This window comes from Arachis stenosperma, chromosome 10, assembly GCF_014773155.1.
Source record: "Arachis stenosperma cultivar V10309 chromosome 10, arast.V10309.gnm1.PFL2, whole genome shotgun sequence".
Lineage (NCBI taxonomy): Eukaryota > Viridiplantae > Streptophyta > Magnoliopsida > Fabales > Fabaceae > Arachis > Arachis stenosperma.
This window is the reverse complement of record NC_080386.1, coordinates 121,555,272-121,578,053: the sequence shown is the minus strand read 5'-3', so window position 1 is coordinate 121,578,053 and position 22,782 is coordinate 121,555,272. Positions and strand designations below refer to the sequence as shown.

General features: G+C 34.4%; 1 long non-coding RNA gene across 2 annotated transcripts; it reads left to right on the top strand.

The window, feature by feature from the left end:
* Nucleotides 1–10,885: 10,885 nt before the first annotated feature.
* Nucleotides 10,886–14,638, top strand: LOC130956262 (uncharacterized). Of its 2 annotated transcripts, XR_009077050.1 has the most exons (4): nucleotides 10,886–11,235; nucleotides 11,324–11,426; nucleotides 11,547–11,722; nucleotides 14,520–14,638. It is a non-coding gene; the product is annotated as an uncharacterized LOC130956262 (long non-coding RNA). The 2 variants fall into 2 exon arrangements; XR_009077049.1 differs by lacking the exon at nucleotides 14,520–14,638 and having other exon boundaries at nucleotides 11,547–12,516.
* Nucleotides 14,639–22,782: the final 8,144 nt, after the last annotated feature.

Below are 22,782 nucleotides of genomic sequence, written 5' to 3'. Positions count from 1 at the left end.
GTAGAGTCTAGGCTAGCCTGGGCGCCAGCTTAGGGACTTCTTGAACAGGTCAGGGCCTGGGATGTTGTATATATATATACATATACATATATATATATATATATATATATATATATATATATATATATGTATATAGATTTTATTTAGCTATATCTAAGGGTGTTCTAACTAAAGATCTTTACACTAATAAAGGCTGGATCACGGAATGTTAACAAATGCTTAAGATGTATTTATGTGTGGTTGTTTATAACTGTTTTATCTATTATATATTACCACTCCCTAATTCTGCACTCTTGTTGTAACTTTATTGAATAATTGGTTGTTTACATGGTTTTCCTTAAAAACCGAATTGAAAAGGGAGGGAGACAGCCATCTCACCTTATTTTCAGCCTTGATAAGTCACATGGTTATGTATATGAATGATTAAAGGTAAAGAGAAAGAGAAAGAAAAGATAGTACTTAAAGATAAAGGTAATTAAAGGGAGAGAGAGAGAGAGAGATTGGGCAGAGAGAGAAGACTCGCGAAGGAGTCACCGCGGGAAGGGGTTCTCCGCCGCGTCCCATTGCCTGCGTCGCCGCCATCCACCCTCCCTACTGACAGTCGCCATTCGCGAAGAAGAGAGGGAGCTCGCCTTGCCGTCAGGTCTGCCATCAGATCCGCCGTCCCTCGCCGTTTCTGTCACCGCCGTCAGTGCCCTGCTGTCGCCGCCGCCGCTGCTGGGAGCTGCACCGCCATGACCGAACTCCTGCCGCTAAGAACCGCCACTGCTGCCGCCGGGAACGCCACTGCCGTTTTAGTATCGTCGCTGGAGATCTAGTTGCCGTCGCCATCCTCGCGAGCTACCACCACGTCGCCGTTACTGAGCTGCAGCGCCGCTGTTGGCGCACCCTGCTGCTGCTGCGTCTCACCAAGCCGCTGCTAGAGGAAGAAGGCTCGCCAGTCCTACCTCTGCTTCTAGTTTATGGAATCTGAGAAGAAGCCACCGCCACTGCTGGAACTATTGGTTGTGTTGCTCTGTCCTTGCTCTAGATCCACTCTGAGCCGTTACCATCACCGTTTGGCTGACGCTGAGACCTTTCACCATCACTGGAGCTGTCCAGAATCATCATGGTAGCTGTTAAGAGAGCAGAATGGATGTTAGAACTGCCAACGGAGCTGCTGGGTTTAGTGATCGTGAGTTTCGACATCGAGGTAGGGGATTTAACGTTTTTAATTTAGAATGCCCACCAAGTTATTTGAATAAGTGCAAATAGTTAACAATGGTTAAGAAATTCTTAATTGACATGAATGACTTGAAATGCATTTAAAATTAGTTAGTTGTTGTGATTATTCTGAGCTGTGACTGAAATTAGATGCTGTTGTGAATAATGATTAATTTAGTGTAATTTATTAAATTGAAATATGCTGAGCTAATTATTGAAAAGCTGTCGAATGGATAATTGATGAATTGAGTTTAGATTGTTGCTGTGAATGTATGCTTTTGTTATGAGAGATTGGTTGGTGGGATTAAGTTTGGAATGAGGTTGTGGGAGTAAGGTTGGTGTGGTGTTAAAACTGATTTTGATTTGAGGCTGTGAATTGTGATTTGTGAGCCATGATTGAATTGTTTGAAAGTGACTAATTATTCGAATTCCTGGTTATGCGGATTTCATGATTTAGTTGTGAAATTGAAATGTAATTGATGATGGTGGATATTGTTGCAAGCCTGTTTGAGAAATTATTGGTTACTTGATATGTTAATTTGACTGGATAATATTGTACTGAGTATTGAACTGATTCAAGCTTGAGCTCGGTTTGGAATTGTTGTGATAATGGTTTAATTGTGACTGCCTTCTGATTATTTCAGAGTTATTGGAAATTCAGATTTTAGTTGATTATGTTGAGTTGGTTGTTATTGTTGATTTAAGTCTAATTAGAGTTGATTTTGAGGACGGTTAAAGAATTGAAGGTTGACCACTGAACTATTTTCTTAAAATATGATCTTTAGAATGAAATGGTAACTTTGCTAATAACTAAGCAACTTTAAAAAGAACAAGAAATATGAAAAGTTGTTGTTGAGACTCAATTTTGAGAAGTTTGAATTAATTATAGAACTAGTTATGACTTTTCAAAGTTAAAGTGTAAAACTTGATTTTTCTGCATTATGTTTAAAAGAAGCCGGACACTTTGAAAAGCTATAACTATTTCTGTGATTATCGGAATTGTGTGAGACCAAGTCCGGATTGAGCTTGGGAATATAGGGAACTGGACTACTTAATTTGAGGCTTTTTCACTAAGTTTATGATTTATGGTGAATTTTTGAGTCATGGGTGTCAAATCTGGTTTTCTGCAGAACGCTGAACACAGCAGCAACTTGTTTCCTCTATTAGAAATTCTCCAGTTTGCATTTTGAAATGGAACCAATTTTATATAAAAATTTGGTCCTAATACTTTAATTTCATAAAAATTTAGAATTGTTAGAGTTGTGGTTTTAAAGATTCGGGTTTTCAAAGAAAGATCTTTTATGCAGTAAAAGTCAAGCTTTGTTTTCGAAGTCAGTAACTTTGAGGTTTTATAATTTTTAAATCTGGAATGATATTGAGATGCAACCAATTGGAAGTGAAAACTAAGCATGTTTAGCATATGTGACTTAAATTTCAGGGCTATCCATATTTTAATGAGTAAGTTATGGGATTTGGAAGAAGATAAGTTCATTAAGTTTTAAAACAGAATTCTGCAAAAAATTAGTCAACTTCTAGATTATATAACTTCTTCATCAAAAATGATATTGACCTGAAACCAATTGGAAAAGAAACTTGGATGAGTGAAGTTGAACTGTATTAATTTTTAAAGTCATTGGATTTAACTTGGATTTTATATTGAATTTTGAATGTCACATGCTGCTGCTGTTTTTCTGGTTTTACGCACTGCAGAGCAGTTTCGGTTTTTCCTTTATTCCTAAGGCTAGAGAAACCAGAAAATTATGATTTTCGGTTTGTTAGAAAGCTTATTTCAAGATGAACGCCTGGACATAAAGTTTTCACAATTCCGAGTTCATTTGCTATATTAAAAATAGAAAAGAAGATAGGGTGTTGGGAATGCTTGAGTGAGAGTTATGAGTTCATAAAATTAAAGATGAACCTTAGCGTTATATGGCTGATTCAATGTTAGAATTTGCTTGTTTTTGAATTGAATTGATATTGGAAATGTTGAAAAGAGTTTGGTAAATTGTTTTGTTGGGACCCGTAAGGGTGGCTAAGCCCGAGTTTTAGGGGAGGTGCTGCCGGAATTTTGTAAAATCTGAGGTTTTACTTGAGAAAGAGTTTTATTTGATTACCTCTAATGAGAGGTTATGTTTTGAAAGGAGTTTAATGAATTTAAAATAAATAATTTTCTTGAGCCTTTTGATAGAGAACTAAACTGAAAAGTTGTTTTAAAGTTGGCTTGACCCAAGATTGCCAAAGTAGAGATTATGAACTGAAATGAGGATTAAGACAAATGCTTGAGAAAGTTAAGAAAGGTTTAGGAATATGTGTTAAGGATTCAAAGGGAGAGAGGAAATGAAGATTGATTTGTGGATTTGTTGAGGTTGAGAAAGGATAACGAAAAACGATAAAAGGCGGGAATACCCCACGAACTGTTAGTTGTTTAACTACAGGGGACACCCCTGAACTGATAATTAGTTGAATTCGGGAAGTACCCACGAACTGAATGATCATTGATCTCGGGGAAACCCATAAATTGTTATTTGTTTTATAAGTGGGAAAAACCCACGGACTGATAATCATTGATTACGGGAATAACCCATCAATCGTTGTATGCTGATCTCGGGTATAACCCACGAACTGAAGATCACTATGTTATTGTGTATTGATCTCGGGGAATAACCCACGAACTGAAGATCTCTGTTTTATTGTTGTGAATTGATCTCGGGGACGCCCACGAACTGAGGATCACTGTTTCCCCTTGTGCGTATATTATGGGGTCGGGCTTTGCGCCGACTGCCGGTAGTCACGAAGGAGTGGTATTTTTACCACCGACACATATGCACTAAGGACACAAAGGGAAGCCATATCTGGGACTTGTTCCTAGGTAATGTCGGGATGCAGGATGTAAACCAACACGTGAGCTCATGGCCTGCTTAGGACAGACATGCATCATATTAGTTGTGTATTTGCATTTGGTTGTATTGCTTGTATTACTTGTTTGTGATTGTGTTGTTTGTCTTATTGTGATTTGTTTGTGTGTTGAATTGAGTTTCTTACCTGTGCTAGTAGTTTGTGAATGGATAGAGATGATTAATATCTGTTGTTATGACTTTGAATCAATTATGTGGCTGAAAGGTATTTAATATGACAAGTTTTGCAATTGAGATCAGTTTTGGGTTTAGAAATTCAAAGAAAGTAATTATTTAACAAAAGTAAGATTGACAAGTATTTCAAAGGGTTTGACAAAGATGGATTATTAAGCAAAGTTAATTATTTGCATGTTAATCATTACTTTTACGGCATTCCCATTCCCTACTGAGAACGTGTGGTTTGTTCTCACCCCAAAATTCTTCCACCCTTTCAGTGACACAGGTTCGAAGATACAGTTTGAAGCTGCGGGCGATTATAGAATTTATTTATGAGTTAAATGTATGAGTTAATTTGCTTTTATAGAATTCCCTCGCTTTTGTAGCTTTAGTTTTTTTTATTTTTATTTTACACAGAGGGATAGGATTTGTATCTAAGTTTTATTGGAAATCTTTTGTATGACAGATATTATTATTAGTAATTATGTGATTATTATTACTTGGTGATGTTTGCTATATGATTTTAATTATCAAAAACAAAATTTTCTGGTAATTTTTACTAAAACTGGATCGCAATATCGAACTAGAGGCTCAATAGTAAATAGTTAATAAAGGAAAGCAGGTTGGTAACGCCTTACTTTCGGTACGATCATGACGTTCTGGGAGTTGGGTCGTTACAGAACCCTAATTTTTGAGTACGCGAGATCTTTTCTAAAGGCACGGAATTCTCCGGAAGATCAGTAAAGGGAACACCTCTGTTATATCATCAAGCATCTCAATCTTCATTATCATTATGTCATCCTTAAGCTAGAACCTCCTTTGAGGCAAGCTCGATAATGCAATCGCGAAGAACCTAGTTTTTGAACCGTATCGGTTGGCAGTTTTGATTCTGATTTTCGTAAATAGTCTCTATTTGACGAACCGGACTCGATTCATGAGAGGAGAGAGATAATAGTATAATATTATCATTATATTAGTATTAGAAGATGATTGAATGATATTATAAGGTTACCTGGTCTGTTTTAGTTAAAAACAGAAAATCGATTTAACCGGGTTCATAGTTTACTGGTGCAGCTTAGCACCAGCACTCTCTAATGACTTTAGCAATGCTAAGGCCTCATTATACATGTTCTATTATCATAATAAATATGTTACTAGTGTCATTTATGCTAGTAGCTCAGAAAATAATTTTTAGAGATGTTTTTACGAGTGTTCCGATACACCTAGTTTTAGTAGTTGTACACCAGAGATATTTTAATATTATTTTAATCCACCTCCAAGCCAACCAATCACAGCTCACCCTACACCCCCAAAACCCCCAAGGCTGCCTCATTTGCTCATTGTGGCCGAAAATCACCAAGAGAAAAAGGAGAGAAAGTTCTTGGTTCATAAATCTTCAAAGCTTGATTTCTTCTGAACTAAAACTCAAATCAAAATTTCGATTTCACCAAAATGATCCTCTCTTCTTCCTCTACATAACCATATAACATATCAAGGCTGGAAATAAGGTGAGATGGCTGTCTCCCTCCCTTTTCAATTTGGTTTTCAAGGAAAACCATGTAAACATGTGTTTTCTTGATGTTTTTCCTTAGGAATCATGCTTAACTTGACTTGAGGGCCAAGAAACGTGAATTTCCTGCAACTCTAAGGTGATATATCTCTTCCTAACATGCTGAGTGAGATTTGGTCAGTTGAGAGTTTTTGGATTTAAAGTTGTTCTTGATGTGATTTAGGAGGAAAAAGTGCTTAAGGACCACCTGAAAGTTTAACCGAATTAGGAGCAGCAAAACCAGGTAGGGTGTCACGAAATTAATCTTGATTATTTGTGTTTGAGATGTGTGAATGTTGTATTATTTGGCTGTGCTAAAAATTGGTTGCATATATGATTGATTCTTGGTGAAAATTTGGTGAAATTTTGATGAAATTTGATGAAATTCAAGCTTTAAAGTTCATGTTCTTGGGCAGCTGGGAAAAACGAAACCCTAAGCTTAAATTGAGGTTCAATTTATGTTGTGATCATGTAGAAAAGATGGGGTTTTAGTGGCTGCAATTTTATTTTGAATTATGGTAAAAATCGGTTGCTGAAAAGACTGAAAAACGGGTAAAAACAGAGAAAGAATTTGAAGAATATACGAAGAACATGAAGAACACTTTGAGTGTGGTGAAGAACATTGAAGAACACCTTTTAGATCTTATAAAGGGCAAGGAAGTAAATATTTTGGTGTTTGAGGGGTTGTTTGGTAATTTCTGAAAGTTAGGGTGGTAAAAGTAGAAATATTAAAAGTTACGGGTGGTAAAAAGTAAATTTTAAAGGTTAAAAGTAAAAGTGAGTTAATTTTCGAAAATTTAATAATAAAATAATAAATAATAATAAAATATTAAATAATAATAGTTAATTAAAAATAATATTTTAATAAAAATAATAAAATAATGCAGAAAAGACAGTTTTCTGTAAAAGCTTTAGAAAGACAACTTTAAGTGCAGAATCTCATAATTACCTTCATAAAACACTTAGGGAGTGGTAATAACATGTTAGAGAGGAAAAGATAAAGAAAAGATAAAAGTTAAAGAAAAGATAAAAATCGGAGAAAAAGTCTGTAAAGTTTTAACGACAGAAAAACAGACAAAGACTAGTGAACGAACTAGGGCAACATAGTTAGACCTTGAATTTCGACTAGGATTAGGTATTATATGAAAAGTTAAAATGTTTCAGTATAGACTTAATGAACCTATACTTGGGACAGGCTAACTATTCATACCGAAGTTTACATAAGCTTTAAATACGTATGTTAAGCAGAGAAACACAGAGAACAGAGTAATCAGAGCAGAGTAGAGAAACACAGAAAACAGAGTAAAGTAAAGAGATAAAGAGAAAAGGAGTAATATAGATATATATGAAAAGAGTAATCAGAGAAGAGAAAAGAGATACAGAGAACAGAGTAATTGAAACAGAGTAAAGAGATACAGAGAAAAGGGCAACCAGAACAGAGTAAAGAGATATTATATATATCTATATGTTGCTTAATGCAACCCAAGAGATATTATATATAAATATATATATTAGTTGCTTGATGCAACCCAGAGCTATATTTAATATATATTAGTTGCTTAATGCAACCCAAAGCTTCTGTAGGGAAACTAAGTTACCTACAGCTATTTTCCGCTTCCCCAGAGCAGAGCAGAGTATATATATATTTTCCTGCAGTAAGCAGAGGCTGTCTCAAATGAGCGGCTATTATTATATGCGCATTTATTTAGGAACGGAAAATCGTATCCGGGAAATCGGGATTACTCGTGACCGGATAAATGTCGGGATTGCGGCAGCCAACCGACACATGAGCTCATGGCCTGTGCTCGGGCTAGACATGCATCATTCTTGTCTGCGCATCATTCTCTATTGCATTCCTTTCTGTGTGTGATCTATTTCTTTGTGTTTGTCTGCTTGTATGCTATTTCTGTGTTTTATTTTCTTGTATTCTTTTGTCTGTGTTCTGCTTTCTATTTTCTCTACTTTCTCATCCTATCTTTATCTTCTGTTTACTGCTTCGCTATATTATGTTATTCGTCTGCTAATCGACCCCAAATAAATGAACGTAACTAATAACCCCGACCCTACTAAGAACTCCCCAGTTCTTACCCCTTCTCTCTCCCTTCCCCCTTCAGATGGAAGCAAGAGTTTCTTTCCGTAGTTCGCTGACGACCGTTTGCAAAAAGGATTCCGCTCTAGGTAGTCTTCTGAGTCTAGGGTGAATCCCACTCTCTGTTTATATGTATATACTGTGAGACCAGCCAATGTCCGCACCCTGTTTGTACGTGAACTTTAACCTAAATCCTGTGTACGAGACTCCTATTGTGTGGCTACTTGATGAGGTACCAGAGGGACATCCTATGGCAATGTCTGATCGTGTAGAGGAATAGCAGATGATGTCCTACCTTTGGTGATGTTCCACCTGACTTGAGAGAAGAGAGATAATAGGGTAATATCATCATTATATGAGTATTAGAAGCTTCTTGAATGATATTATAATGTTCTTTCTAGTAGAAATACCCTGACTTAAGCAAGGTATTTTGCTGGAAGGGATGTTACAATATGGTATCAGAGCAGTCCTTCCTGTAGAGCTTTGGGAGTGGACTGACTATGCTTCATTGCATACTCTGAGTGTCTGTCATGCTTTCTAACTTGTTCTGATGACAAGATTTTATGTTTTATATGCATGACTGTCTAGTGATTAACGCTATTAGTTTACCATTGCATACCTCATGGTATCAAGTTTGGCCAACTTAATACTAATGATTTATGTATTTGGGAACACTAATAGGTTATCACAGGCGAAATAGAAGTGATAGGTTAACGCGAATTACGAGGTTTTGGGGACGTTAAAAATTAAGTTCTAGAAATTAGTTCCGTTTCGACGTATGCTCTCTATTCGTGCTTAGCGTTATCTCTTTCTCTACCAATTGTATTGAAATTTCTAGTTTCTGATCTCTTTCTTGCTAACCTTGTATTATCATTCGTGCATGTCCTTGCTTGATTCTGTATCTGGTTGTTGCTTGAATCTTTTGAAACATTTATTCTCACCTTACAAATTCTATGCTCCGTGTCCTGAACTTGGATTCATTTCAGTGTAACATACCATTTCTTGTAATTTCCTTTCTGAGTATTTATTTCAGATTTTCTTCGAGAAAAATTTCAATTTACATCTTTTCTTATTTGACTGTATCCACAACCCTTACTTAAATTTTAATGGGATTGTTTTTAATTCAGTCTAGACTTTCTTACAGAAACTCTGAAACTTCTTTATATGGTTTAATTTTGTTTATTTGTGATATACCACTTATCTTTTATTGATTTATAGAAAATTTGATTTCAGAATTCATTCTTTAAATAGAAGTTGATTTTCTGCCATCTTTACTATAATTCTATAGCTATGTACTTAAGTATCTTCCAAACTTTAGTTTACAAACCATGCATGATTTGTTTTGAGTTGAAAATTAAATCGATATAACATATTATTTATACTAAGTTTAGTACATTGAAAAATGTTGGATTTATATATGTTCTTTTGAAAAAGATAAACTAATTCCCTCTATTTCAAATTGAAGTTGTTCAAAATTGTTGTACTACTTTTCCTATGATGTTCATATTGAAATTGTTCGATTCAAAATTTCTTCCTAAGCCTTGAATTAATTCCCTTTATGCTCCATTTCATTGTTTATATATCCTTGTTTGTTGATGATTTCACGTATTCCTTCAAATCCTGGCGAAATACCATCTTGTTCAACTGAGAACTTGAGTATTCTTCCAATTTCTCACATAAACCTTTCATGCCGTTTGTCTTTCTCTTCTTATGTTTCGTATTCCTTATATGCGCTAGTTCTTAGGGACACGATTTGTGCGTACGGAAAGTGAATCTGGTTAGTCTATGAAGTTATAAGGAGTTATGGTGTTTTGAGGCGACGAGAGGAAGTGATCATGCTTTGTTAAAAGTTGTGAACGAATATGTGCCTATTTGATTTTGGATTTTAAAATTTTTCTTATGTTAAGTTATTTTATCAACTTTAGCATTACCTAGTATATTTTCTTCTATGTTTATGTGATATGATTTTCTTGGAGCCTTTAAAATATTCAAAAGGGGATGTGAATATAAATCTTTTCTTCATTTTATATCAATTTTCGAGGGCGAAAATTTTTGTAAGTTGGATAGAATGTAACATCCCGCATTTTTGAAAATCTAATTATAAATAAATTGTGATTTTATTTTATTAAGTTTAAACTTTATAATTTTAGAAATTATTCTATTAGAATTAATTAAATAGATTCAGAGATAGTTTTATTTTGAATCAATTAATATTCTTACGTAATCTTATTATATTGGAATATTTTGTATAATTTTAGTAAATTAAAAAATAAGAAAGAATTGTACAATCTAATTTAAGTAACTTTATTATGAAAAAGTTATAACTTATTTTATTAATTTGAACTCTTATTTTATAAATTAATCAATTAAGAGTAATTAAATTAGATTTATTAATATTTGGAGTTATTTTAATTAATATTCTTGTGTAATTTTATCATTGTTATTTCACATAATCTGAAATTAAGATTATAATGGAAGTATTATATAATCTAATTTAAGTAATTTTATTATAATTAGATATTTTGTAAATTGAAATTAAAGTTTCGGTGATAGAAAAATAATAAAGAGTTATATCATTTAATTTGAATAATTAGTATTGAGTTTGAACTATATTTTATAAAATGTAATTAGTATGCTTATTCTATAATTTAAATTAAAAATAATTATTTGAGCTCATTGATATATTGATAAATAAAATCTTATGCGTTTTGAAAGTAATTTTTATGAAGTAATTTTTATGGTATTATATTTGAATCTTAAATTGTTATTCTATCTCAAATATTTTGTAAAGATTGTTATATTACTCATATACATTATATCTTAACCCTAAATTCCTAATTAAAAAACCTAATTTTACCCTAAATTCACAAAACACACGCACAAACAGAATGGGAAAGAAAGGAAACAGGGGAAGGGGGAGTAAGAGAGCACGAGATGCAGAGGGAAGAGGGGAAGGGGGGGAGTAGCGCCGGTGGGTGTCTCTGCCACCGTGGCTGCTGTTGCTGTCGAATAGAAGAGGGAGGGAGGCTGTCGCACTTCTAGCTGCCGCTGAAGCTCCCCTCACCACTGTCAACGTTGGTTAGGGCAGAGGAGAAGAGGAAGAATAACGGAGAAGTGAGACTGACGGAGAGGGTAATACGGTTGTTGTTGATTTGGAGCTGCTACAAGAACGGTGTTTCCTGCTTCTAATCCCTGTCCTTTTGATTTTTGGAGCTGCCATGGATGGAGCTTGTAATCAGAGAAAGCAAGCTGCCGCCACCAACTCTTAATTCAACCAGTGTCTTCCTCCTTGTTCTGATTTCAATTTTCCTATTTTTGAAACCGTAACACTCTCACCCTTACTCTGATTATACTTTGTTTCTCTTCCATGTGCTTGTTTTAATCATGGTTGCCTATATCTTTGTTGCTCAGCCCCTTTCTGGCACCTATTTCCTGTTACAATTAGGTCGAGTATTGAAGCTGGTGCTGCCATGGGACGGTTGAAGCTGTTACTGATTCTAATTTTGCTATCTGGGTACTGGTCTTATCTTCTCCTTAGAGTTGATCCATTTACACGTTCTGTTTTGTCACTGCTGTGGTTGCCATGTTCTGGTTTTAATTCTATTTTAGTTCTTGCTTTGTCTTGAATTCTTAGAGCTGAAATTGCTTTGGATTCCTATCCAATTTGAATCCTCTATCTTACTGCAACCATGGTCAGTGCTGCGAAGGCTAATATTGTTGCTGTTCCGGTTGCGTGAGAGTTACCGCTGCTGCCTTGAAACTAAAAGAGAAGAGAGTTGTTACGTTAAAGTATGCGATTGCGACATCGAGGTAGGGGGTTTAAAACGATTTCAATTTAAAAATGCCTACAAGGTTTATTGAATAACTGCAAATAGATTTAATACCTGTGAGTAATTGTTTGACTATGTGAATATTGAATTGTGGCTGAAATTGTAATTGGAATGGTTGGGATTGTGATTTGGAATTGTTGATTAGTGATATTGATTGATTGTGTGGACTGGGAATTGTTTGATGACTAATTGTTGAGAATTCCTGAATTTTAATGGGTTATGTTGGATTTGTTGCCATTGAGTTGTTATTTGGTATATTGTAATGTTAATGAACTTGGTTGGTGGTTGGTTTGGAATTGGTTTTGAGGGGTTTTGAAGGGTTGGATTTTGAATACTAAATAGATTGCTGAAAATCTGATTTTTGAAATTAAAAAGTGACTTTGGAAGTGAATCAGTTATTCAATGATAATCGAAATTGTATAAGAGTAAAGGCTGAGTAAAGTATGATAAAAGTTGTTGAGACTCAATTTTGAGAAGTTTGAATTAATTATAGAACTAGTTATGATTTTTCAAGGTTAAAATGTAAAACTGGATTTTCTGCATTATTTTTAAAAGAAGCCGGAAACTTTGAAAAACTATAACTATTTCTGTGATTATTGGAATTGCGTGGGACCAAGTCCGGATTGAGCTTGGGAATATAGGGAACTGGACTGCTGAATTTGAGACTTTTTCACTAAGTTTATGATTTATGGTAAATTTTTGAATTATGGAAGTCGAATCTGGTTTTTCTGCTGAGCATTTAACACAGCAGCAACTTGTTTCCTCTATTAGAAATTCTCCAGTTTGCATTTTAAAATGGAACCAATTTTATATGAAACTTTGGTTTTATTAATTTAATTTCATAAAAATTTAGAATTGTTAGAGTTGTGGTTTTAAAGATTTGGATTTTTAAAGAAAGATGTATTATGCAGTAAAAGTCAAGCTTTGTTTTCTAAGTCAGTAACTTTGAGGTTTTATAATTTTTAAATCTGGAATGATATTGGGATGCAACCAATTGGAAGTGAAAATTAAGTATGTTTAGCATATGTGACTAAAATTTCAGGGCTATCCATGTTTTAATGAGTAAGTTATGGGACTTGGAAGAAGATAAGTTCATTAACTTTTAAAACAGAATTCTGCAGAAAATTAGTCAGCTTCTAGGTTATATAACTTCTTCATTAAAAATGATATTGACCTGAAACCAATTGGAAAAGAAACTTGGATGAGTGAATTTGAACTGTATTAATTTTCAAAGTCATTGGATTTAACTTGGATTTTATATTGAATTTTGAATGTCACATGCTGCTGCTGTTTTTCTGGTTTTACCCACTGCAAAGCAGTCTTGGTTTTTCCTTTATTCCTAAGGCTAGAGAAACCAGAAAATTATGATCTTTGGTTTGTTAGAAAGCTTATTTTAAGACGAACGCCTGGACATAAAGTTTGCGCAATTCCGAGTTCATTTGCTATATTAAAAACAGAAAAGAAGATAGGGTGTTGAGAATGCTTGAGTGAGAGTTATGAGTTCATAAAATTAAAGATGAACCTTAGCGTTATATGGCTGATTCAATATTGGAATTTGCTTGTTTCTGAATTGAATTGATATTGGAAAAGTTGAAAAGAGTTTGGTAAATTGTTTGGTTGGGACCCGTAAGGGTGGCTAAGTCCTATTTTCAAAGGAGATTATGTCCAAATTTTTATAAAAGTATAAGGACTTAATCAAAATCAATATTTAAGGTTTATTTAATGATAATAACTTCAATGACTCTTTTAAGAAAGGATTATTTGGTATATGAGATTGTTGGCAAGGGCGTGGGTCTTGTCCCGCTTGCGTATTTGCAATTATGAAAGAAAAAGGAAAGAGTAATGTACTTATGGTATGATTATCTGTTGCTTGAAGCAACCCAAGAGATGTTTGTTTGTTGCTTGAAGCAACCCAAGAGATGTCTGTTTGTTGCTTGAGGCAACCCAAGAGATATTGTTTGCTTATTTGTTGCTTAATGCAACCCAAGAGATATTATATATATATTTGTTGCTTAATGCAACCCAAGAGATATTGTGTATTTATCTGTTGCCCTAAGGCAACCCAAGAGTAATTTTCCGTTCCCAAGAGTATATTTTCTGCGAGTAGAAAGCAGAGGCTGTCTCAATAGAGCTGCTAATAATTATATGCGCATTTATTTGAATGGAAAATCGTATCCGGGAAATCGTGAACTCGTGACTGGATAAATGTCGGGAATGCAGGTGCTAACCGACACATGAGCTCATGGCCTGCACTAGGACTAGACATTCATCATATGCATCTATGTGACATTGTTTGGGTGTGTATATTGTATTTGGTTTGCCTAAGTGAATAATTCGGTTTAACTGCTAATTGCTATACTTGATGTAATTGCTCTTGATTGTGTTTGAACCTCATTACTTGTGGTTGTAACTGATTGACTGGATTGTGGTGAATTGGATGTTGATTGAATTGCTTAGGCCTGAGGCCGTGATTGGTTTGTGTTTGAGGTTTAGTAAAGTATGGAAGATTAAGCTGGTTCAGCATAGACTTAATGAACCTATGCTTGGAACAAATTAGTCATTCATACAGTCTAGGAAACTTTTAAGAGTTTTATAAAGAAAATATGGGTCTGGCATTTTGAATGATGAACTAATACTTTTAAAGAAGGTTAATTTTCTTTTAGATGTCTCTGAATGAAATTAACTATTTGCGCTTTATTCTTTACTTTCACGGCATTCTCGACCTCTACTGAGAACATGTGGTTTGGTTCTCACCCCCAAATTTTCCACCCTTTCAGTGACACAGGTTTGAAGATGCAATTCGAAGCTGCGAGCGATCAGTAGGTTTTCTTTATGGTTTTAATTGGTCTGGTAGAGTCCCCTCGCTGATTGTCCCTTAAGATTTTATTTCATATAGAGGGGTAAGTTTGGTATATTGTATTTGAGTTTTATTTGGTTTCTTTTGTATTATTATTTGTAAATGTTTGAATTATGACTTTAAAAAAAAAACAAAACAAAACAAAATTTTCTGGAATTTTCTTAAAACTAAAACGCGAACTCGATACAAAGGCTCGATAATTAAGTAGTTAATACTAGAGAAAGTTACGTAATGTTCTTTCTAGTCGAAATACCCTCATCCCTTCCAGCAAAATACCTTGCTTAAGTCAGGGTATTTCTACTAGAAAGAACATTACGTAACTTTCTCTAGTATTAACTACTTAATTATCGAGCCTTTGTATCGAGTTCGCGTCTTAGTTTTAAGAAAATTCCAGAAAATTTTTTGTTTTTTGTTTTTTTTTTAAAGTCATAATTCAAACATTTACAAATAATAATAGTCACATAAATATTATTGATAATAATTCTTGTACAAAAGAAACCAAATAAAACTCAAATACAATATACCAAACCTACCCCTCTATATGAAATAAAATCTTAAGGGACAATCAGCGAGGGGACTCTACCAGACCAATTAAAACCATAAAGAAAACCTACTGATCGCTCGCAGCTTCGAATTGCGTCTTCAAACCTGTGTCATTGAAAGGGTGGAAAATTTGGGGGTGAAAACCAAACCACATGTTCTCAGTAGAGGTCGAGAATGCCGTGAAAGTAAAGAATAAAGCGCAAATAGTTAATTACATTCAGAGACATCTAAAAGAAAATTAACCTTCTTTAAAAGTATTAGTTAATTATTCAAAATCCTAGACCCATACTTTCTTTATAAAACTCTTAAAAGTTTCCTAAACTGTATGAATGACCAACCTGTTCCAAGCATAGGTTCATTAAGTCTATGCTGAACCAGTTTGATTTTTCATACTTTACTAGACCTTAACATAAAAGAAGTTACCTACGCAGTATAAATGATTATCCTGCTCCAAACATAAGTTCATTAAGTCTATGCTGAACCAGTCAGATACTTTATACAGAACTAGACCTCAAACACAAACCAATCACGGCCTCAGGCCTAAGCAATTCAATCAACATCCAATTCACCACAATCCAGTCAATCAGTTACAACCACAAGTAATGAGGTTCAAACACAATCAAGAGCAATTACATCAAGTATAGCAATTAGCAGTTAAACAGAGTTATTCACTTAGGCAAACCAATTGCAATATACACACCCAAACAATGTCACATAGATGCATATGATGAATGTCTAGTCCTAGTACAGGCCATGAGCTCATGTGTCGGTTGGCTGCCCGCAATCCCGACATTTATCCGGTCACGAGTAATCCCGATTTCCCGGATACGATTTTCCGTTCCTAAATAAATGCGCATATAATAATAGCCGCTCATTTGAGACAGCCTCTGCTTACTGCAGAAAAATATATATATACTCTGCTCTGCTCTGGGGAAGCGGAAAATGGCTGTAGGTAACTTAGTTTCCCTACAGAAACTCTGGGTTGCATTAAGCAACTAATATATATCAAATATAGCTCTGGGTTGCATCAAGCAACTAATATATATATAAATATAGCTCTGCGTTGCATCAAGCAACTAATATATATATATATATATATATATATATATATATATATATATATATATATATATATATATATATATATATATATATATATATATATATATCTCTTTACTTTTCTTTGAATACTCTTTCATCTGTATCTATATTACTCTTTTTCTCTTTATCTCTTTACTCTTTTGTAATTGTAAATATGCAAGCGGAACAAAACCCACGTCTTTGCTAGCAACTTTATAAACCAAATATATTTTCTCAAAAGAATCAGTAAAGTTGTTATCGTTAAACAAGTCTCAAGTATTCATTTTGATGAAGTCCTTTTACTTTTATAAAAATTTGGACATAATCTCCTTTAAAAATAGGACTTAGCCACTCTTACGGGTCCCAACCAAACAATTTACCAAACTCTTTTCAACCTTTCCAATATCAATTCAATTTAGAAACAAGCAAATTCCAACATTGAAACAGCCATATAATACTAAGGTTCATCTTTAATTTTATGAACTCATAACTCTCACTCAAGCATTCCCAACACCCTATCTTCTTTTCTGTTTTTAATATAGCAAATGAACTCGGAATTGCGCAAACTTTATGTCCAGGCGTTCATCTTGAAATAAGCTTTCTAACAAACTAAAGATCATACTTTTCTGGTTTCTCTAGCCTTAGGAATAAAGGAAAAACCAAGACTGCTCTGTAGTGCGTAAAACCAGAAAAACAGCAGCAGCATGTGACATTCAAAATTCAATATAAAATCCAAGTTAAATCCAATGACTTTGAAAATTAATACAGTTCAACTTCACTCATCCAAGTTTCTTTTCCAATTGGTTTCAGGTCAATATCATTTTTAATGAAGAAGTTATATAACCTAGAAGCTGACTAATTTTCTGCAGAATTCTGTTTTAAAAGTTAATGAACTTATCTTCTTCCAAGTCCCATAACTTACTCATTAAAACATGGATAGCCCTGAAATTTACGTCACATATGCTAAACATACTTAATTTTCATTTTCAATTGGTTGCATCTCAATATCATTCCAGATTTAAAAATTATAAAACCTCAAAGTTACTGACTTAGAAAACAAAGTTTGACTTTTACTGCATAATACATCTTTCTTTGAAAATCCAAATCTTTAAAACCACAACTCTAACAATTCTAAATTTTTATGAAATTAAATTAATAAGACCAAAGTTTTATATAAAATTGGTTCCATTTTAAAATGCAAAATGGAGAATTTCTAATAGAGGAAACAAGTTGCTGCTGTGTTAAATGCTCAGCAGAAAAACCAGATTCGACTTCCATAATTCAAAAATTTACCATAAATCATAAACTTAGTGAAAAAGTCTCAAATTCAGCAGTCCAGTTCCCTATATTCCCAAGCTCAATCCGGACTTGGTCCCACGCAATTCCGATAATCACAAAAATAGTTATAGTTTTTCAAAGTTTCCGGCTTCTTTTAAAAATAATGCAGAAAATCCAGTTTTACATTTTAACCTTGAAAAATCATAACTAGTTCTATAATTAATTCAAACTTCTCAAAATTGAGTCTCAACAACAACTTTTATCATACTTTACTCAGCCTTTACTCTTATACCATTTCGATTATCGTTGAATAACTGATTCACTTCCAAAGTCACTTTTTAATTTCAAAAATCAGATTTTCAGCAATCTATTTAGTATTCAAAATCCAACCCTTCAAAACCCCTCAAAACCAATTCCAAACCAACCACCAACCAAGTTCATTAACATTACAATATACCAAATAACAACTCAATGGCAACAAATCCAACATAACCCATTAAAATTCAGGAATTCTCAACAATTAGTCATCAAACAATTCCCAGTCCACACAATCAATCAATATCACTAATCAACAATTCCAAATCACAATCCCAACCATTCCAATTACAATTTCAGCCACAATTCAATATTCACATAGTCAAACAATTACTCACAGGTATTAAATCTATTTGCAGTTATTCAATAAACCTTGTAGGCATTCTTAAATTGAAATCGTTTTAAACCCCCTACCTCGATGTCGCAATCGCATACTTTAACGTAACAACTCTCTTCTCTTTTAGTTTCAAGGCAGCAGCGGTAACTCTCACGCAACCGGAACAGCAACAATATTAGCCTTCGCAGCACTGACCATGGTTGCAGTAAGATAGAGGATTCAAATTGGATAGGAATCCAAAGCAATTTCAGCTCTAAGAATTCAAGACAAAGCAAGAACTAAAATAGAATTAAAACCAGAACATGGCAACCACAGCAGTGACAAAACAGAACGTGTAAATAGATCAACTCTAAGGAGAAGATAAGACCAGTACCCAGATAGCAAAATTAGAATCAGTAACAGCTTCAACCGTCCCATGGCAGCACCAGCTTCAATACTCGACCTAATTGTAACAGGAAATAGGTGCCAGAAAGGGGCTGAGCAACAAAGATATAGGCAACCATGATTAAAACAAGCACATGGAAGAGAAACAAAGTATAATCAGAGTAAGGGTGAGAGTGTTACGGTTTCAAAAATAGGAAAATTGAAATCAGAACAAGGAGGAAGACACTGGCTGAATTAAGAGTTGGTGGCGGCAGCTTGCTTTCTCTGATTACAAGCTCCATCCACGGCAGCTCCAAAAATCAAAAGGACAGAGATTAGAAGCAGGAAACGCCGTTCTTGTGGCAGCTCCAAATCAACAACAACCGTATTACCCTCCCCGTCAGTCTCACTTCTCCGTTATTCTTCCTCTTCTCCTCTGCCCTAACCAACGTTGACAGTGGTGAGGGGAGCTTCAGCGGCAGCTAGAAGTGCGACAGCCTCCCTCCCTCTTCTATTCGATAGCAACAGCAGCCACGGTGGCAGAGACACCCACCGGCGCTACTCCCCCTTCCCCTCTTCCCTCTGCATCTCGTGCTCTCTTACTCCCCCTTCCCCTGTTTCCTTTCTTTCCCATTCTGTTTGTGCGTGTGTTTTGTGAATTTAGGGTAAAATTAGGTTTTTAATTAGGAATTTAGGGTTAAGGTATGATGTATATGAGTAATATAACAATCTTTACAAAATATTTGAGATAGAATAACAATTTAAGATTCAAATATAATACCATAAAAATTACTTCATAAAAATTACTTTCAAAACGCATAAGATTTTATTTATCAATATTTCAATGAGCTCAAACAATTATTTTTAATTTAAATTATAGAATAAGCATACTAATTACATTTTATAAAATATAGTTCAAACTCAATACTAATTATTCAAATTAAATGATATAACTCTTTATTATTTTTCTATCACCGAAACTTTAATTTCAATTTACAAAATATCTAATTATAATAAAATTACTTAAACTAGATTATATAATACTTCCATTATAATCTTAATTTCAGATTATGTGAAATAACATAATAAAATTACACAAGAATATTAATTAAAATAACTCCAAATATTAATAAATCTAATTTAATTACTCTTAATTGATTAATTTATAAAATAAGAGTTCAAATTAATAAAATAAGTTATAACTTTTTCATAATAAAAGTTACTTAAATTAGATTGTACAATTCTTTCTTATTTTTCAATTTACTAAAATTATACAAAATATTCCAATATAATAAGATTACGTAAGAATATTAATTGATTCAAAATAAAACTATCTCTGAATCTATTTAATTAATTCTAATAGAATAATTTCTAAAATTATAAAGTTTAAACTTAATAAAATAAAATCACAATTTATTTATAATTAGATTTTCAAAAATGCGGGATGTTACACTTTGTCCCTTCTGTCTCTCTGCTTTCCTACTGTCTTCATCCAATCCTTCTTACTCCTTTCCATGGCAAGCTGTATGTTGGGCATCACCGTTGTCAATGGCTACAGTCCTGTCCTCTCAGTGAAAATGTTCAACGCACTCTGTTACAGCACGGCTATTCAGCTGTCGGTTCTCGATCATGTTGGAATAGAATCCAGTGATTCTTTTGCGTCTGTCACTAACGCCCCACAATCGCGAGTTTGAAGCTCGTCACAGTCATTCAATCCTTGAATCCTACTCAGAATACTACAGACAAGGTTTACACCTTCCGGATTCTCTTGAATGCCGCCATCAATTCTAGCTTATACCACGAAGATTCTGATTAAGGAATCCAAGAGATAAACATTCAAGCCTTGTTTGCTTGTAGAACGGAAGTGGTTGTCAGGCACGCGTTCATAAGTGAGAATGATGATGAGCGTCACATAATCATCACATTCATCATGTTCTTGGGCCATCAAATCTCGGGCAAAGTATAGACTATTATACATTTCTGGAAAGTCCAGGATGTCTACTTTCCAACGCAATTGAGAGCGCGCCAATTGGGCTTCTGTAGCTCCAAAAAATCCACTTCGAGTGCAGGGAGGTCAGAATCCAACAGCATCTGCAGTCCTTTTCAGCCTTTTAATCAGATTTTTGCTCAGGTCCCTCAATTTCCACCAGAAAATACCTGAAATCACAGAAAAACACACAAACTCATAGTAAAGTCCAGAAAAGTGAATTTTAACTAAAAACTAATAAAAATATAATAAAAACTAACTAAAACATACTAGAAACATACTAAAAACAATACCAAAAAGCATATAAATTATCCGCTCATCAATATCGTCTTGAGAGAGTCAATGGAAGACCTAAATAAGAAATTGAATTTATGGTGAGAAGCTCTAGAAGTGTATGGTTTGCGCATAAGCCGTAGCAAGATGGAATATATGGAATGTAAGTTTGACCGCCGAAGGAAAAACCCTAATACAGAGGTGAAGATTGGAGGAAACATCCTACGAAAAGTTAAAAGTTTTAAGTATCTTGGGTGCATTACACAGGATAATGGAGAGATTGAACAGGATGTAAATCATAGTATCTAAGCAAGTTGGTCAAAAATGGCGGAGTGCGTCTGGTTTGATATGTGACAAAAAGTGTGTAACACCCTAACTATCAAAATGTCACGCTTCGGGCTGCGCCACTCTGATAGCTCGGATATTACGATAACTCTTTAAATTATTTAATACTAAAGTATGAGCCTGTTAAAACTTAAACCGAGTAACCGCTCAAGGACTTTTTAATAATAACATACATCCATACTTACCATGCAAACACCAATACTTACAAAGGATACATATATATATATATATATATATATATATATATATATATATATATATCTTACAAGCATTCCATAAACTCGTAAAGATAAAGGCGAGGGAAAAAGTAACTAATACAACACAAACATCGTTTAAAACAGAAAAGGAGTAAATAAGTTCTTCCGAACTTCGTCGCCCATAACCTGAAAAGAATAGACATGTAGGGGAGTGAAAACATCGTCCTCACAGGTTCTAACAATGAGGTTAGAGAATTACTATAATAGGATACGCAAAAATAAAACACTTTTTAAAACATAGTGATTAATAACCGTCTTATGCATCCTTTTAAAACCCAAAGATTTACCATTAAAAACCTGAAATCCTTTTTGAAAGAGGAAACTGTTATTTCTTCAAAAATTCAAATGCCTTTCAAAAGATTTTTCCTAAACAGCATGAATGACCAACCTGTTCCGAGCATAGGTTCATTAAGTCTATGCTGAACCAGTTTAGTTTTTCATACTTTTCTAAACCAAAAACACAACCACACATGGCCTTCGGCCTATCTCATAATCATCCATGGCCCTAGGCCCAACAAATCAATCCACTGCCAAATTTAACCAATTTCAGTCACAAACACAAGTAGGGATGTTCAAGCACAATCAAGCAATTACATCAAGTAGAGAAATTAGCAATTAGACAGAATTATTCACATAGGCAAACCAAGTACAATATGCACACCCAAACAATGTCACATAGATGCATATGATGAATGCCTGCCCTATGACTGATGAGTCTCATCTGTTAGTTATCAAGCCAATCCGACAAGTCCGGTTTACTAAACCCTTGGACTGTCCCTCGACGCGCATCCCCATGAGTCTATGCATAGCTTTTTCAAATCGCTCAATGGGAATACCATTCCTGAAAATTTATAAGTGTCCGGTCACCGTTACGTCGTACGGTCAACAGAGTATCGAGTCTCAACCTGGAACACGTGGTGGCAAGCCATGGTACTTTACCCTGGAAAACTCGTATCTCAGATAAAAGAAGTGCAAAAGCCACATATTCATTTATTCATCATCATTTCCGCACTTCATTAATAATTCATATCAAATCAATCATCATTCAAGCCATAAGTCACTTTTTCTCAAATCTCTTTACTTGGAAACTGGTGCACGAAATTGTGATCATCAATGGCGCCATCAACATGGTACGCTCAATTGCAATCTCAACTCTTTATCACAACTTCGTACAACTAACCAGCAAGTGCACTGGGTCGTCCAAGTAATAAACCTTACGCGAATAAGGGTCGATCCCACGGAGATTGTTGGTATGAAGCAAGCTATGGTCACCTTGTAAATCTTAGTCAGGCAGATTCAAATGGTTATGAATGATATATGAATAAATCATAAAGATAGAGATACTTATGTAATTCATTGGTGAGAATTTCAGATAAGCGAATGGAGATGCTTTGTCCCTTCCGTC